Source organism: Triticum dicoccoides, chromosome 3B (genome assembly GCF_002162155.2).
Source record: "Triticum dicoccoides isolate Atlit2015 ecotype Zavitan chromosome 3B, WEW_v2.0, whole genome shotgun sequence".
NCBI classification, from domain to species: Eukaryota; Viridiplantae; Streptophyta; class Magnoliopsida; order Poales; family Poaceae; genus Triticum; species Triticum dicoccoides.
In genome coordinates this window covers 590,269,802-590,280,470 of record NC_041385.1, presented here as the reverse complement: position 1 = coordinate 590,280,470, position 10,669 = coordinate 590,269,802, and the positions used below count along the sequence as shown (strand labels likewise).

Sequence of the window (10,669 nt, the reverse complement as noted above, 5' to 3'; positions counted from 1 at the left end):
CCACCCTCGTGGGCAGCCCGGGGATCCCCTGACATGCACTCCAAGCCCATCTGGTTGGTTTCCTTCCAAAATTAACTTCTCCAGTTGATTTCGTTCCGTTTTGACTCCATTTGATATCCCTTTTCCTCGAAACACTGAAATAGGCATAAAACAACAAATCTGGGCTGGGCCTCCGATTAATAGGTTAGTCCCAAAAATAATATCAAAGTGGATAATAAAGCCCAATATTGCCTAAACAGTAGATAAAGTAGCATGGAGCAATCAAAAATTATAGATACGTTGGAGACGTATCACAGACACACCAAAACTATAGGCTACCTAAGGGCGTTTGATCTAAAACTTGGCCCTTTTAGCCACAGAGGGCTTGGCTTCATCTGCTGCCAGGTCTTCAGTTGATTTGCTTCAATAACAAATGAAAATTATGTGAAAGAAGTAAGAGATGATGCATATACTGTCAAAAACCTGCATCAAACCTCGAGGTAGTAGCAAGTTCATCACCGGGACCACCGGAGCTGCCATCCACTTTTGCGAGTCCCTAGCAGGTATAAACAGATATACATCGTCAACCGACCACCAAACAATCTTGAGAATAGGTGTGGATGAATCTTCACCAAGCAAATGAAAGGAAATACCTGAGCATACCCATCGGAAAACAAAGGTTTACGCAGTCCAGACTTATGTAGACCACTTGCTGGCACTTTCTTTACACCGACACTACAGGTTACAGATTCAACAAATACACAACATGCATCAATTACCAAGCATTAAAGGCAGAAGAAAACTACAAACAACACAGGGCACTGAGCTAGAGAAACTATATACCTGGGCATCCAAAAGAACCATGTCAGTGTGTTTGATAGGACCGTTGTCAGTGGTTCCACGATGCTGCCACAAAGGCGAAACATATACACGAACAGTCCAGTTCCTGTTCCCAACAATAAAAGCCTGCAGACCAGCCACCGTCATCTAGATCGGCAACGCGCCTTGGCGCGAGGGTGCCGGTCCCAACGATGTGCCCAAGCAAGTAATGGTAAAGTTAGTAATGGCATGGAGTACTACAACTGCCCAGATAAGCAATTTATCTACACATCCGACAGTAGAAGAGTTTGGAAAAAACAAGATTTTTACATGCAATGGATGCGCACTCACAAGCACACAAAGTTGGCTCCAGCCGGTTTGAGCCATCCAAAATTAAACAAAAACGTGATGTGCGTGCGCACACGCACACACACGCACAATTTGCTGCTCGAGTTTCAGTCATGGCATACATAATTTGTATGCATCCAAAACCGAAGGTACAAATAGCAAGTAGATGAGAGGGGGAGCTCACCACAATTGTGTTGGGTGGGAGTTGAAGAGGGAGGTAGGGATGTTGGCCTGCTCCTCTCAATGATATCAGATATAACCTTTCATATCAATGTATTATTTAGTTATGTTACATGCAGAATGAGATACAAAAAGAACATGTAATATACAAAAAAGGGAATGCAACAACAGCGGAAAGAAATGCTAAAAGGGAACATAGAGCAGAAAACCAACCCAAAATGCAAGCAAGAATCTTTAAAAGGGAACATAGAGCAGCATGAGCATGAGGCATAGAAAAATGGGGTCACCTTAAGATCAAGAATGAGTGGCCCTCTCCCAGTTCAAATCAGAAGGATAGAACCACTATTATTGATTAGAGTTATTTTTACTCAGGCAAAACATTACAACACTGGATCCTAAGCTACAGGTGAGGCATACAAAACTACAAGTGTCTATTATTTTCATACATAAACAACCTTTAGTATCTCAACCAGAACCAAAGCAAAACAAAAAATCATGGTTAAGTAACCAGCAAAGGAAGAATTCACCATTTTGGAATTTTAAAGTAGCAAGACATTAAAAGTTCTCTTTTGCCTTCAATACTACACACATTAGGGGAGGTAGCTGCAGTTTTATTGCATAGTGGACTCAGATTCGCCTTTTCTCGATCATATAACCTACCCATCATCTCTTATCACCAGATCAATTTGTTTATACAATGGAGCTGCCCTGGTTATCACTCAACAAGAATGACCATCCAAGGACAGATCAATAGGTATCACAGGATCAAAAAGGATTCTAGAGACAACAGGGAGGATCCAACTTGATACCCATAGGTGCCTTGATTGCTCAAAGGCACACTTATTCCAGCTACAGTTAATCATCATCGCCCTAGCACGAACACCACCGCCACAGACAAAGCGAAATGTCGAGAATGCCCCCAACGAGGCAGGCTATTTACGAGCAGTGGCACAAAACGGGAGGGCGAGCGTTGGCGGTGGCGGCGGCGAAAGGAGACGGGAGATAGAGAAAGGGGAACGAGGGGGGCGAATGAGAAGGGAGCCAGCCGACCCCCACCACATAGCCACGGCGCACCAACCACCTCCCACCACGCAAGCAGCATGGACGCGCAAAGTTGAAAAAGCCCTCGGCGGGGGGCAATATTCCCATGTGGTGGCACGGGATATTTCCGACGGCGCGCGCGGCACATGACGTATACAGGCGCACCCGCACACCCGCTCTCTGACGATCGGGGCCCACCAAACGGGACCCCACAGATCAGCGAGCTACGACCAGGCAGATGGAGCAATCACCGGGCGGGGTCGTGCGGGCTTCGAGCGTGCTACAGGGGGCGGGATTCGATCCGACAGCCGACGCCCCTCCACCGCTCGATCGGACGGCCGGAAGTCAATCAAGCAAAGAGATCGGACAGCCAGAATGCGCCAGTCGCTGAGGAGCCAGGGGTTTCGAGCAGTCTCATTTTTCTGGATTTATCAAAAACAATTATTTAGTAATTACTATTTAGCAGAATCTGCACTAAAATCCTATTACATCCACGAGCACATTAAATAAAGAGAGTTACCTAGCACACGGCCAGAGGCCCAGGAGCATCCAAAGGTCCGCTCCATCAGAGAGGAGTGGCAGGCAGGGAAAGCCGATGCTAACGAGGAGCCCACCCAGCCTGCCTGCATGAGGAAGAAACCAAATGCACGCATTAGAGGGAAGGTAAGTGAGAGTGGGAAGAGCAAACTGAAGCAGCCTGAGCTCTGAGAGAGCTCGGTGGATGCTTCATCTCTTATTTCTAGATGGATGGATGGATCAATATAGCCATGGCCATGTCCCATACAGTAGCCGAAGCAGAGGAGCAGGAGGAAGATGGAGCTCACCGAGGGAGGTTGTAGCCGAGGCAGTACTCAGTGCACACCGGGGTTGCACGTGAACGTCGTCCAACCAGCAAGGAACCGCGCCGGAGTTGCGCCTTGCACCGTCCCACCGACGAGCACAAACGCACCAAAAAACCTGTATAAGAAAGGCATCGTTTGCAATCATAGATGAGCAGGATGCTCATCACAGGAGTCATTTAAGCAAGAAGGTGAAGATCAAACAGACGTACCAAAAGGGCGAGCACCCAACAACACCTAACCTCTCTGGTTTCAGTGTCGCCTTGCCTTTTTGGTTTCAAAGGGAAGGGGGCTCTCATCAGCAACGACACACTCCTTAGTTCACTACAGGGAGGGAAAATAGTCAGACCCACTTATTCGGTATCGATGGATCAAACAGGAAGCACAGGAGGCAAGTAGAAGCATATACCTTGAAGTACCGTCCCCCTCATCACCTAGGGTAGCAGGACCATCGACCAGCACTTCATATTCGTAGAAGCCCAAAGCACATACAACCGAATTAGATAAACATGTTACTGATATTGATCTCATTCTTACAAAAGACAGCAGATAAACATGTCAGAAGAAAATATACACTTGAGATTGTATTCAGTAGAGTACAAATTCAAAGATACTTACAGTTGCATTGATGCAGCTGAAGCTGATGATTGTGCCCTGAGCTTGCCGCAGCTGAAGCGAAAGATAAGAATGCCTATCAGGCTATGCTGTAATTGTTGGATTAATATATTGGAAGTTAAGAAGCGTGATAGTCAGAACAGACTATATCACAATATTATAGCAGGGATATGCTACTACAAATCAAGTAAAGATGATGTTGAAATAGCTGATGTGTTCACAACTCAATTAAGGAGTATAATAACCTAAGAGACGCCGGTATTTTGCCCTCCATCTCTTAGCACGGACATTTCACAATCCATCTCCTTTAATTCTTCTTATAACAACTATTCAACACCCAGTCCACTATTCGGCTAATATTAGCTAGCTCGCTACCTCGCTATGGACAATGTCCACACTAACTATTTCAATAGTTATTCTTGTTCCCAGACTGATCCATAGACCATAGTATATTCCTTCGCCTAAGCCTCTCGCAATGCAAGCTGCTGCTCTCCTATATAAACCAAAATAGCATTATAGTGTAGTTAACTCTTGGTTTTATACATGATTCTAGTACTGTTGAATAAAAACAAACCAAGTGCATTGTGGGTCATGTAAACAGAGAAGCAAATGAGAAATTTGAATGTGGTTCAAAATATTTCAGTGGTACCATCTATAGTTTGAAAAGTCATTTTGGGACTAACATACATGTAGGTAATGCATGAATATCATGCATGTTGCGCTAACAACATTCTGAAATCAAATGCGCACACCATCTATCACATGTCCTGATTCCTAAAGCTGAATTAAACTCAACCGATATATGCAAAACAATTAATATTTTTGTGGCAGTACGTAGAAAGATAAACCCATAAAGAGATAATAGATATGACTAATGGGGTCATTTTAATTTACTATAATTGTCATTTGCCCCCCAAAACAGTTGAAATTATCATGTATGCCATTGGGTGTCATGTTATTTAAACTAAAATTCAGACAAATAAATATAAAACTAACTAAGGAGAGAAGTACTCTGTCCTTCCTTTCTTTCTGCGCCTGTTGACCACTCAAATGATGGCACAAAGCAAAACCCAACAAATTGGAAGGAAAGGAGAGGGGTCTCTCACCTAGCGAAGCGATAGGGGGGGAGGCAACAGGCAAGAACAACAACGATGAAAACTGGTGCAAGTGTCGTCATAAAGATACTTGTATATGTGCGCCTAATCATATCCTGCATCTGTTTAAATTGTCTGGGAGACATATATTAGATGACATAAAAGTATATTGTGGGTAATTCAAGATATCTATATATCCTAGAAAAATAAGTGATTTACAATTGATCAAAGGCATCCTCTTTATCATGTGGACACACAAGAAGAAAATTTCAGACCAAATGTAGCAGATCAGATTGTCTTTTCAGCTTGTGAAAAAGAGACAGCTTTTTTTAGGGATAATAAGTCAAAAAGGTTATGTTGTGGTCGCAGGGAACATAACGTCCTAACGGTGGATACTCGAGTGGTATAAGCAAGTAGTATTTTTATCTCATTTAGTCGCATTAAAATGAACCTAGACTATATACTGCAGCTAATATATTTCATATTGGCGTAAAGGGAGAAGCCCAATGAAATCAGCTAAGAATTCATCTAAGAATGATCTGTTCTGTTATTTTCAATGGCACATATCAAATGATCCCAAGTAAGAATATCAAAGTTGTGGAATCTCAAAAGATCCATCTAGGAACGCAAATACGGCAACTAAATAGTGATTAAATTAATGTTTGAGCTTGGATAAGCTTACCTGGGTGGCCTCTTCTCCAAACGGTCCTCAACTTTGGGACATAGATGGCTTGTTTAACGAAATCCGGGCAGCATGAGCCTCGTCAAATGGAATGGTCCTTGTCATTGCCCTCAAAACATTAGACCATGCTTAGTTATGAATCACGTCACACATAGCTTAATTTTTTGGGTAGTTGTAAACATTGTACATCAAAAGTTAAATAAAAGCCCAAAAGAGAACTCCAATGACTACATTATAATGCATTGATTTTAGCTCTCAGCCATCAACTACTACACCACTTGACCGTGTCGGTCATTTTAGATGGAAGAGAATTGTGGAGCTTAGGAGAAAAAACGGTTCATCAACCAGATACCGCGTCTCTAAATCCACAACCAGTAAGGAATAATTTTACACAAAGGGTACCAAAAATCTGAATAAAATGCTTTCTGTTTCACTTGTGTGCTGATATAATATATGATGTTGTTCTGTTGTTAAGTTCAGAAAAATAGAGATATATAGGAGAAACAGGGGAGGTTTAGATTAAGTTAATTTTTTTGGGTCAGTGACATATAGGAAACAATTTGCTTAACATATATATGCAGGATCTAGGAAATGGCATGTGTTAATATCAACATCACGTAGCTTTATGTAAGTAAATGTAAGACTCGAACCATGGATCATGTCATGCAATAGCAAACCACAAGCCATCATATATGATAAAGAAGGATTTCAGGTATGAGTGCATGATTGATACAGAAGCACACCAAATTAGGGGATTTTTATCAACCATGAACACTGCCTGCTATCATCTAAACCTATGTGTTCATTTAACAAGTGGACATGCATCCCATCTCTGAATGTACTGTAACCTGTCCTGAAACTTAATGCTTGCGTGGTGTTCCCTTTTTGTAACTGTCTTGTTGCATCCTTGTCTTGGTTCATGATATTGCCAGGAGGGGCAGGGAGACATGTACATCAGGCATTTGTGAAATTAATGACTACACTCGTGATCCAAATTTGGACTACACTGCAATATATCCAGAAAAGCACATTTACCTCCGCACCACAAATTAGATTAAACTTGATAAATTATTGTAGAGAAGCATATGTACTTTAGTTGCCTATATTCAAGTTTAAGCAGAAGAATTAAGTTTCAACATCCAAGGAAACATATGTACTTTAGTTGCACTTAGGTATGGCAGCTACGGTAGTAGAATATTTACCCACCATGCAACAACATTAACACGGTAAAATAAACGAAGATCTAAAGGAGCATAGAACTACAGAAAAATTACGAACTTATACTAACCTGTGTCACTCGGTTGAGTTTACAATCAAATAAGGCATCGCTTCGCTGTTTGGTCTCAGTCCTCAGTATCTTGAATGTATCCAACCTGAATAAACAACAATATTTCATCATCAACCATGAACATCACATGAGTAAGTAAGAATATTAATGACTAAGCTGATAATTTTGATATGGCACCAAGACCTACGCTCTCGAGGATCACTGCAGTAGCATGTGCTTCTTTAGAGAGGATCTTCTCCTCAAGCTAATCATCATCCACTTTTTTATCTAAAGGGACCAAACTGTATTATAGGCGCTCTTCTGCCATCAGTATGTGTATCTGCAACAGGAAAAAGAACATGACATATTCACATCAAGAGAGAGGAGGGCATCATATGGCATTTAGAAAAAAGCTCTTTTTATTAACTAAGCATACACAAATGGCATGATTCAAACTACCTAATCATGTGGCTTTCCTAACGGAGAATTGACAGGAATATATTCAGCAAGCTAAGGAGGATCCTAAAAAGGATCAGCCAAGATATAAGTGTGTTTAATCATGTACATAATGCGGCAGAGACAAAGAAAGCAAATAAATGCTGCAAAAGAAAAAGTCCTGAATGATTTGAGCCTAAAAGAAGCCCATGGAAACCAAGTTATCCAAGTTCATTCAGGACTTTTTCATGGGCTTCTTACCTAGCTAGAGCAGTAAAGAAATAAGAAACAACAACTCCTGTACAAAAACATAGCCTTCCTGCATGCAAAAAGGAACAAAACCACCAGGGTTCCTACCAATGTCCAGCCAAGAATAAAAGGCATATGTCCACACCCCACTAAAAACAAGCACAAATTCTTTTGTCCCTTACCAGAATCAAGACAAAAAAGAAAAGAGTACAAAAAACACATGGCCATACATGTATACATCCTACCTAGAATAGAAGAATAGTGAAAGTAAGGAGGAGAAGGGTTGAACCACTGATCCATGAAGGCCAGATAGAAGGAGACACTGGTGACAATGGACGATATCTTCAGCAAATGGAATCCACTACAGGTTGAGTAACAACTGGAATTTGATACATGAGCACTTCCTGCAAAATTGAAGAACAGCACACATGAGAAGACAAAAGTAAAGCCAGATCTGCCTCTCCATGAACACCAAAACAAACCCATCGGGTTTTCTATTCCACGCCCAAGCGACCTGAAATCTCTAGCTTTAGGGAGAAGGGGGGAGAGGGACCTGTAGGTCTAGTAGGCGCGGTAGGAGGGTGATGCAGTGCAGGAGGGCCCGAACGGTGTCGGGGAGTACCAACCGGCGGTGCAGGTGCAGCGCTGGCGTCCATGGCGACCATGACGCTAGGTTTATCCCGGGCTCGAGCTCGCCACGGCCGCTGGCGCGCTCATCAACACGTCCACACGCCCGAGCTAGCTGGAGATCCATCGCGCTCACCATCGAGCCGCCTCGCCCGGACCCGGCGCGCCCCTCGACCCTGAGCTTGGACGGGCAGGGATGGGCAGGGCGAGGGGGGCGCGGGAGGGGAGAGGAGGCGACGACGAGGTGGGAGAAGCGGGACGCGGGGGAGGAGAGGAGGCGGCGGCGAGCGGGACGGCCGAGCAAGGCGGCGGGGCGGGGCGGGCGAGCCAGCGGGGCGAGCGACTGGGAAGCGGAGAGGAGAGGAGACGGCTAGGGTTCTACGGGGTGCGGGTTTCGATCCGACGGACGAGGTCGCTCCAGGGGTCGATCCGATGGCTGGAAATCAATCAAGCAACTCGATCGAACGGCCAGGAATCGCAAATCGCTAAGGATCCAGGGTTCCGAGCGGTCTCGTTTTTCTGGATAGGACGCACTAATTTTTTTCCTTTATTAGCCAACCTCCCACGTCAGCCCAAAACTGACTGCCTAATCAAAGCCCAAGAGTGGGGTCAGAACCTATCGAACGGCCAGTAGCCAAGGCCCAGCCTAGGTCGACCTCCTTCTTATCGCTTCACTGGAAAGTGGTCACAACCACACACCCGCTCCAGCGCCTCTGCTAGCTCCTTTCCCCGCCTCTTCTCATTTCTTCCTCGTCCTTTTCCATCGACCTCACCGGCTCCCGCGGCTCTGCCTCCCAATTGTCGGGACCCTAAAGCGAGAGGCCAAGCCCGCCGTTGTGGACGTCCTCGACAACCTCCACTTCACCATGGCAAGTGTCTTCGCACACCGACGACCACCTGCCTGTAGCCCCTCTTACCTCCATGCTCTTGTGCCAACGCGCACCTGATGCCGTCCCAACCACACCTGCATGCCTCCAGCGTGATGGCTGCTCCTGCCCCAAGGCTCTCTCCTAACGAGATCAGTGTCACTCTGCGTGACCTCTCTACGGCTTCCGCCGCCCTGGTTCGCGTCAGCCCCGGTGTTTTCGGCACCTCGCCTGCATGCCCCGCCGGCCAGCGGCGGCGGCCGCTCGTCTCGTGCCTTGCGCCACAAAGCTCATATAAAATAGTCGGGAGAGAAGAAAGAAAAAGAACCGGTATGCAAGACGAAACATTTTGACCTTATATATAGGTAGATTAGTACCACCTTGGATTTTGGAAAAAAATATGGACGTGTTGAAAAAAAAACTGAAAGTGTAAATTCACGGGATGAAGCGTGTTGTGATGATGAACACACGGAGTCAATCCGTGCTTTATTATTAGGGAAAGATTATGTGAAACTGATGTCTTTTGATCTTTTATTGCAGGCATGATTGTGGATTCTATATGTTTCAATTCTTGCACACATGGGATGGTGTTCGAGTTGCTAAGTTTGGGGTGGAGCACATTGGCTACATCAGAAAGGCCATGCTCTATAGTTGGCTCACATCGACAAATTATTGCCTTGAGTTATCGTCACTTTTAATTGTTGCAGATAAAGGTTGTTTTAGTGAACTTCTTTATTTCTCTTACTTTTTTGTCTACTGCTTGCTTCCATTTCTTAAGGTCTTTTTTACTAGTGTGTTTAGTGAAATGTGTGATTTATAGCGGATGGCTATATGTTTTGTTGTGTAAGTGAGCTGCATTTGTTGTAGACAAGTGAGTGCATTGTTCTAGACAAATGAGCTGCATTGTTCTATGCAAGTGGGCTGCATTCTCTTCTTTGGTGAACTGCATTTTTTACATTATTGAGATGCATTTAATGTTTTTGTTTTTGTATTTGGGCTGAGTGTTCCCATGTTTTTTCTCCTCGTTATTAGGTTTTGATGGGGGTCTTCATGGAGGCTATACATCATTGTTTGAGTCACAGGGTTCTGAGGTAGTTATGGAGGATTGTGCCATTGAAATCTCTCCAGAGAATTCTGGTACTTCTGCTGGAGATGTTTTGAACACAAATGTGGTATCTGGACCTGATTGTGGAAAGGTTGCTTGCCCCGGCTCTCCTCATGAGGTAGTTGATGTTGATGGTGATGATTTTGTTACGCCGGTGCCACGTGTCATGAGGACTAGGAGTGCATCAATCAATCGTCCTCCTATAGATGAGGCTGAAGTATTTTTGAACAAGAGGGCAGGTGAGAGGGCTTTTAAGTTGAGAGTCTCCTTAGAGAAATTTATGCCTCAGAGGTTCAAATATATTGATGAGGCGAGGATAATAAAGGATCTCGTTCTCAGCCAAGATTTTGTAACCAAATACAATGAGTAAGTTTTATGTGTGTGCCCTTCATCCTTTTTGTGTGCTTTGTTTTTAAGTTTATTTTATTGATCCCATCTGTGTATGTTTACCGCAGTAACATGTTCTTGATGGTGAATAATTATTTTGGTGATGTCGAAAATGTCAAAGTTGACTATATCTATA

General features: G+C 44.0%; 2 long non-coding RNA genes across 10 annotated transcripts; both read right to left on the bottom strand.

Moving 5' to 3' along the window:
• Positions 1–210: 210 nt before the first annotated feature.
• On the bottom strand, positions 211–2,072 carry LOC119277271. The gene is made up of 3 exons (XR_005137020.1): positions 823–2,072; positions 633–714; positions 211–535 (listed from the first exon to the last, which is right to left on the bottom strand). It is a non-coding gene; the product is annotated as an uncharacterized LOC119277271 (long non-coding RNA).
• Positions 2,073–2,302: 230 nt separating this feature from the next.
• LOC119277270 lies at positions 2,303–8,480 on the bottom strand. 9 transcript variants are annotated; one of them, XR_005137015.1, is made up of 12 exons: positions 8,102–8,480; positions 7,838–7,952; positions 7,069–7,204; positions 6,886–6,970; positions 5,598–6,603; positions 4,928–5,050; positions 3,825–3,875; positions 3,616–3,667; positions 3,419–3,530; positions 3,192–3,324; positions 2,888–2,990; positions 2,303–2,789 (listed from the first exon to the last, which is right to left on the bottom strand). It is a non-coding gene; the product is annotated as an uncharacterized LOC119277270 (long non-coding RNA). The 9 variants fall into 9 exon arrangements; XR_005137012.1 differs by having other exon boundaries at positions 7,073–7,204; XR_005137018.1 differs by having other exon boundaries at positions 5,598–5,694; positions 7,073–7,204.
• Positions 8,481–10,669: the final 2,189 nt, after the last annotated feature.